We start from the raw sequence: 7220 nt of genomic DNA, 5'->3' as shown, positions 1-7220 counted from the left end.
CAAGCCGCCTGCGGGGCCACCTCGGGGAAACTCGAAGTCTGGTTTTACTTGTAGCCTGTCTCATCCGGTGTGCCCTGAGAACGAGATATGTGCAGCTCCTATCGGGATTTGTCGGCACAGTCGGGTGGTCTTGTTGGTCTTGTTTTACCATTGTCAAAATGTCTTGCGAACCGGGATTCCGGGGCTGATCGGGTCTTCCCGGGAGAAGGTATATCCTTCATTGACCGTGAGAGCTTGTGATGGGCTAAGTTGGGACACCCCTGCAGGGTATATTATCTTTCGAAAGCCGTGCCCGCGGTTATGAGGCGGATGGGAATTTGTTAATGTTCGGTTGTAGATAACTTGACACGTGACTTCTTTAAAATGCATCAACCGTGTGTGTAGCCGTGATGGTCTCTTCTCGGCGGAGTCCAGGAAGTGAACACGGTTTGGGTTATGCTTGATGTAAGTAGTTTCAAGATCACTTCTTGATCGCTTCTAGCTTCTCGACCGATGCGTTGCTTCTCTTATCACTCTCACTTGCGAATGTTAGCCACCATATATGCTTAGTGCTTGCTGCAGCTCCACCATATTACCCTGTTTCCTGCCTATGAGCTTAAATAGTCTTGATCTCGCGGGTGTGAGATTGCAGAGTCCTCGTGACTCACAGATTCTACCAAAACAGATGCAGGTGCCGAGGATACCAGCGCAAGTGGCGCAACCGAGCTCAAGTGGGAGTTTGACGAGGACCTTGGCCGTTACTATCTTTCGTTTCCAAATGACCAGTAGTGGAGCCCAGTCGGGACGATCGGGGATCTAGCATTTGGGGTTGTCTTCTTTCATTTGGATTTGATCGTAGCCGGTCCATGAGTGTATTTTGAATGATGTATGATCTTAATTATGTATTGTGTGAAGTGGTGATTGTAAGCCAACTCTCTTTATCCCATTCTTGTTCATTACATGGGATTGTGTGAAGATGACCCTTCTTGCGACAAAACCACCATGTGGTTATGCCTCTAAGTCGTGCTCCGACACGTGGGAGATATAGCCGCATCATGGGTGTTACTAGTTGGTAATCAGAGCCATCCCCGACTTAGGAGCCCCCTGCTTGATTGTTTGCTGGCGTTGTTGAGTCTAGACCAAAAATGTTTTGAGTCTTAGGATTATATATATCGGAGAGTAGGATTCTTTTTACTCCCCAGTCCTTTCATCGCTCTGGTGAGGTCTCCTGACGTAGATGTTTTGACTTTCCTCTCCTCAAATTTCACTAAAAAAAATTTAGGATCACGCGGGTATCTTGGAATCGTTCCGATGGTTTTGTGATGAGAACATTATTCTTGGTGCCTCCTGTCTTTTATGTGGCTTTGACCCGGGGAGTTGAGCTCCGAGGTGTTGTCGTCACAATTTTATCATTGCAGTTCTGGAATACCTGAGTTTTGCCGACATCGAAAATCTCTTTTATGCAGTTGTTGGTGAGATAACCTCAACGCCACCCAGTACTGGGGCGGGAGTTCGGGAGTGTTACCATAACTCGTATAACGGATGATTTTCGAAGGTTGAGGTACACGATTTCCGAAGGTTTCTTGGTTATGTGTTGACGGATGGATACAGCTGGATGTAGGGATTGTTAGTTTGGGTGAGATATATTGTTTCCCCTGTATCCCCAACACCTGATTGCATAACCAGAAAGTTTCGGGAGTTTATAGGTGGGATTCAAGTAGCTCTAGCATTTCTTCCCGCAGATATTTGGTTTGTGATTGGGTAATCCTTACCACTTATTTGTTCCAGTTGTACCTTGTTTATTTCATTCATCAATCTCTTATCAAGTGGCTTCTCACCTTAATAGATGTGTGATGTTAGCTTTGGGAATTCATTCGTTCATCCTTGTTCGAATATTTATTGTGAAGACTATATGTTGCAATTTCTATTCGTTGATTCGACTTGTCAATCTGTCTATCAAGATGCTAACGGATATCACCCTCTTCAGGATGGCTCCGCCAACATGTCAGAATCCGGAACGCAATGATGGGAGTCAGGCGAACCCTCCACCTCCACCTCCGCCTCCGGAGGCATGGCAAGCTTTGATGGCAGCCACAAACGCCAACGCTCAGATGATGATTTAGCTCATGCAAGAGCGCAACCAAGGCCAAGGCAACCAAGGGAATCAAGGTCAAGGGCAGTTCAACCATCAGCCTCAATTTCCTACCCTCAACCAATTCCTTGCAAATCAGTCGAAGTCTTTCAGCTACTGTGCCGAGGCCACAGACGCCGATGATTGGCTTGTGGATATCAACAAGCATTTTGAATGTAGCAATGTCAGGCCTGAGGACTACGTCAAGTTCGCTTCTTTTTAGCTCAAGGATCAAGCAGCTGATTGGTTCCAGCAATACAAGGATTCCAGAGAAGGTCGAGTGATTACTTGGACTGATTTCTGTCGGGACTTTAAAGCTCACCACATTCCTACCAGTGTTGTTGAGAGCAAGCGTGAGGAGTTCCGCAATCTCAAGCAAGGCAACATGTCAGTGTACGAATACAACAAGCAGTTTCAGAAACTTGCTCGCTTCGCTAAACAAGACGTTCCTGATGAGAAGAGTATGATCTATCAATTCAGAGGTGTCCTTAGAGAGGATCTGCAGTTAGCTCTCATTCTTGTTGAGCCTACTCAGTTTGATCAATTCTACAATATGGCACTAAAGCAAGAAGGTGCTCAGCTCAAGTGTGAGGCTTCTAAGAAGAGAATCAGGGATGCAGTCCAGTCTTCTTCTTCCTCACAAGTGGAAGCTAAGCAGCAGAAGTTCTACCTTCCTCCTCCTTCGCTCCGTCAGCCCTACCAGCAGAAGAACTCAGGTGGTCGTGGATCTACCCACCCACCCAACCCAGGCTATCAGAACAAGTCTCGGCCTCAAGCTCCAAGGTCAAATGCTCCTTATCATCGTCCGCTCTCAGAAGTGACTTGCAACAAGTGCCAGGAGAAAGGTCACTATGCGAACAAATGCTTCAATCAAAGGCGCCTTCCTCCTCCTCCTCCTATGAGATCTTCAAGCAATGATGTGGTCAAGCATAATCCAAAGTCTGTAAAGGTGAACATGATGAATGCAGCGCAAGCAGAGGAATATACTGATGTGATAATGGGTAATCTTCCAGTTAATGATATTCCTGTAAAAATCTTATTTGATACTGGTGCATCGCATTCTTTCATGTCATATCCTTTTGCATCGAAGCACAATTTTGACACAGATGAATTACCTAGAGCAATGCAAGTTATTTCTCCGGCTAAGCGTTTGAGATCTACCTTATTGGTTCCGAATGTCGGTATCAAGATGGGCGACTACAAATTTCTGTCTTCTCCAATTGTTCTTGGTGACTCTGATATTGATCTAATTCTTGGGATGGACTGGCTTTCTAAGCACAAGGCTCAGCTTGATTGTGCCGCCAGGTAGATTCAATTGACACACCCTTCTGAGGATGTTATCATCTATGCCGCTCGTGAAGAAACCATTCGGTTGTTTTCTCTCAATGAGAAGGGCGAGTTGGATGCTATTTCTCAAATTCCAGTCGTTTGTGAGTACCAAGATGTCTTTCCAGAAGAGCTTCCGGGTATGCCTCCGCATCGGCCAGTCGAGTTCGTTATTGATCTTGAGCCTGGAACTGAACCTGTTTGCAAGCGTCCTTACAAGCTTGGACCCAAGGAGCTGAAGGAATTGAAGAAACAGCTCGATGAACAAGAGCGTATGGGTTTGATCAGACTGAGTTCATCTCCATGGGGTTGTGGAGTTCTTTTTGTCCAGAAGAAGGATGGCACGGACCGACTCTGTGTCGATTACCATCCATTGAACAAGAAGACAATCAAGAACAAGTATCCACTTACCAACATCAATGAACTTTTCGAGCAACTCAAAGGTGCTAAAGTATTCTCCAAGCTTGACCTTCGTATGGGTTATCATCAGATTCGCATTCGTGAACAAGATAATCCCAAGACAGCATTCAGAACAAGCTATGGTTCTTATGAATATACTGTCATGTCTTTTGGCGTTCTCAATGCTCCTCCAACTTTCTCTCGAATGATGAACTTTATCTTCAACCCCTACACAAATGAATTCATCTTGGTGTATCTCGATGATATCTTGGTCTTCTCCAAGAATAAGAAGGATCATGCCAAACATTTGCGATTGGTCCTCGACAAGCTCAGAGAGTATCAATTCTATGCGAAGTTTTCCAAATGTGAGTTCTGGCTTGATGAAGTTCTTTACCTTGGTCATATCATCTCTGCCAAGGGCATTGCAGTTAATCCCGCGAAGGTGTCTGCAGTTGTGAATTGGGAACCTCCTCGGAATGTCAAGCAGCTCCGCAGTTTTCTTGGTCTTGCAAGCTATTGCCGAAGATTCGTTGAGAACTTCTCTAAGATTGCAAAGCCTCTTTCCAACCTCCTCCAGAAGCATGTCAAGTATGTCTGAACGCCTGAGTGTGACGTCGCTTTCAACACCCTCAAAGAGAAGCTAGTTACAGCTTCTGTCTTGACTCCTCCTGATGAATCCAAGCCATTCGAAGTTTTCTGTGATGCTTCTCTTCAAGGTCTCGGTGCTATGTTAATGCAAGAGAAGAAAGTTGTGTCCTATACCTCTCGTCAATTGAAGCCCAACAAAAAGAACTACCCCACTCACGATCTTGAGTTGGCGGCAGTTGTACATGCATTGATAACATGGAGACATCTCTTATTGGGAAGGCAAGTGGACATTTTCACCGATCACAAGAGCCTCAAGTATATGTTCACTCAACCCAACCTCAACCTCAGAAAAACTCGATGGGTCGAAATGATTCAAGAGTACAATCCAAGTATTGAATATACTCCTGGCAAGGCGAATGTGATGGCAGATGCTTTGAGCAGAAAGGCTTATTGCAACAGTCAATTCTCAAGCCATTTCAACCGGATCTTTGTGAAGCTTTCCGCAAGCTGAATCTTCAAGTTGTTCCTCAAGGCTTTCTTGCCAACCTCATAGTCTCTCCTACTTTGGAAGATCAAATTCGTGAGGCACAACTCCTGGATACCATGGTGAAGAAGGTGAAAGGTGGTATTGACAAGGGCATTCCCAAATACAAGTGTTATCACTTGGATGACAAAGATACTCTTTTCTTCGAGGATCGAATTGTGGTTCCTAAAGGTGATCTAAGGAAAGTCATCATGAACGAGGTACACAATTCCCTCCTATCCATTTATCCTGGAAGTACGAAGGTGTACCATGATCTCAAGCAGTCATATTGGTGGACTCGAATGAAGCGAGAGATTGCTCAATTCGTGAATGAATGTGATGTCTGCAGAAGGGTGAAAGCAGAACACCAATGACCAGCTGGTCTCCTCCAACCTCTTGCTATTCCGGAATGGAAGTTTGACCATATCGAGATGGACTTTGTGACTGGTTTTCCTAAGTCCAAGCGTGGAAATGATGCTATCCTCGTTGTCATTAACAAGCTTACTAAAGTGGCTCATTTTCTTCCTATCAAAGAATCTATCACAGCAGCTCAGCTGGCAGAGCTATACACCTCCAGAATTGTCTCCTTGCACGGTATTCCACAATTGATATCTTCAGATCGTGGAAGCATCTTCACTTCTAAGTTCTGGGACTCCTTTCAGAAGGCCATGGGCACCAACATTCGTTTCAGCATAGCTTTCCATCCTCAAACAAGTGGCCAAATCGAGCGAGTCAATCAAATCCTTGAAGACATGCTCAGGTCTTGTGTCATCTCTTTCGGTATGAAGTGGGAAGATTGTCTTCCATATGCAGAGTTCTCCTACAACAACAGCTTCCAAGCGAGTTCGGGCAAGGCCCCATTCAAAATTCTATATGGCAGAAAGTGTCGTACTCCTCTCAATTGGTCTGGGACAGGTGAACGCCAACTTCTTGGCAACGACTTGATCACAGAAGCCGAAGAAATGTGCAAAGTCATTCGTGAGAATCTCAAAGCCGCACAATCGCGCCAGAAGAGTTACTATGATAGCAAGCACCGTGACTTGGCTTTTGAAATCGGAGACCATGTCTACCTCCGCGTCTCTCCAATGAAAGGCACTCGTCACTTCGGTATCAAAGGGAAGCTTGCCCCTAGATACGTGGGTCCTTTCAAGATCATTGGCAAAAGAGGCGACCTCGCCTATCAACTTGAGCTTCTGTCCAACTTTGCAAACGTGCACGATGTGTTTCACGTGTCACAGCTTCGCAAATGCTTCAAGACTCCTGAGCGCACTATCAACTTCGAAGAGATTGACCTCCAAGAAGATCTCTCTTATCATGAGCACCCTGTTGCTATTCTCGAAGAAACCGAGCGCAAGACTCGCAACAAGTCAATCAAATTCCTAAAAGTGAAGTGGTCACACCATTCCGACCGAGAAGCCACCTAGGAGCGCGAGGATCACCTCCGTTCCAAATATTCGGAGTTCTTTCAGTCCTAGATCTCGGGATGAGATCCTCTTGTAGTGGTGGAGTGTTGTAACACCCCGGATGTAACTTTCCATCTTTGTAACTCCAACTCTTGCCATTTCGGCTATGTGTTATGATATTCCTTCCGTGGTTGGGTTTATGTCTTTTGTTTTGCATTTTGTTCATGTCATGCATCTCATATCATGTCAGCATGTGCATCTCATTTGCATACGTGTTCGTCTCATGCATCCGAGCTTTTTCCCCGTTGTCCGTTTTGCAGTCCGACACTCCCACATGCACCGGCGCACCCCTCTTGTCTCTTTTCGTGTGCGGGTGTCAAACGTTTTCGAAATGGACCGAGCCTTGTCAAGTGGCCTTGGTATACCACAGGTAGACCACCTATCAAGTTTTGGGTCATTTGGAGGTCGTTTGATACTCCAACGGTTAACCGCATAACCGCAAAGGCCTCTTTTGAGTTGCAGCCCAACACCCCTCCAAAACAGCCCAATAACCCATCTAAGTCACTTCCATGCTCTCCATCGTCAGATCACGATCGTGTGGGCGAAAACTACACCCCATTTGGAGTCTCCTAGCTCCCTCTACCTATAAAAACACACACACACCCTTCGAAATCACAGGCAAACCCTAGCTACCGCTCCCCTCTCGCTGCCGGACAAGTCCGGACGGAGCCGGACGCGTCCTCCGCCGCACCCCAGCCTCTCAGGGCGCGCCACGTGGCGCCGCAGTCGCCCCCTGCCGCCGGCCCACTGAGGCCCGGGTCGGGGCCCCCCGAGCCCATCTCCGCCCTGCGCGCCCCGCCGCCCAACTCCT

Source organism: Triticum dicoccoides, chromosome 7B (assembly GCF_002162155.2).
Source record: "Triticum dicoccoides isolate Atlit2015 ecotype Zavitan chromosome 7B, WEW_v2.0, whole genome shotgun sequence".
NCBI classification, from domain to species: Eukaryota; Viridiplantae; Streptophyta; class Magnoliopsida; order Poales; family Poaceae; genus Triticum; species Triticum dicoccoides.
The sequence above is the reverse complement of the archived record's forward strand: the minus strand, read 5'-3'. Positions refer to the sequence as shown.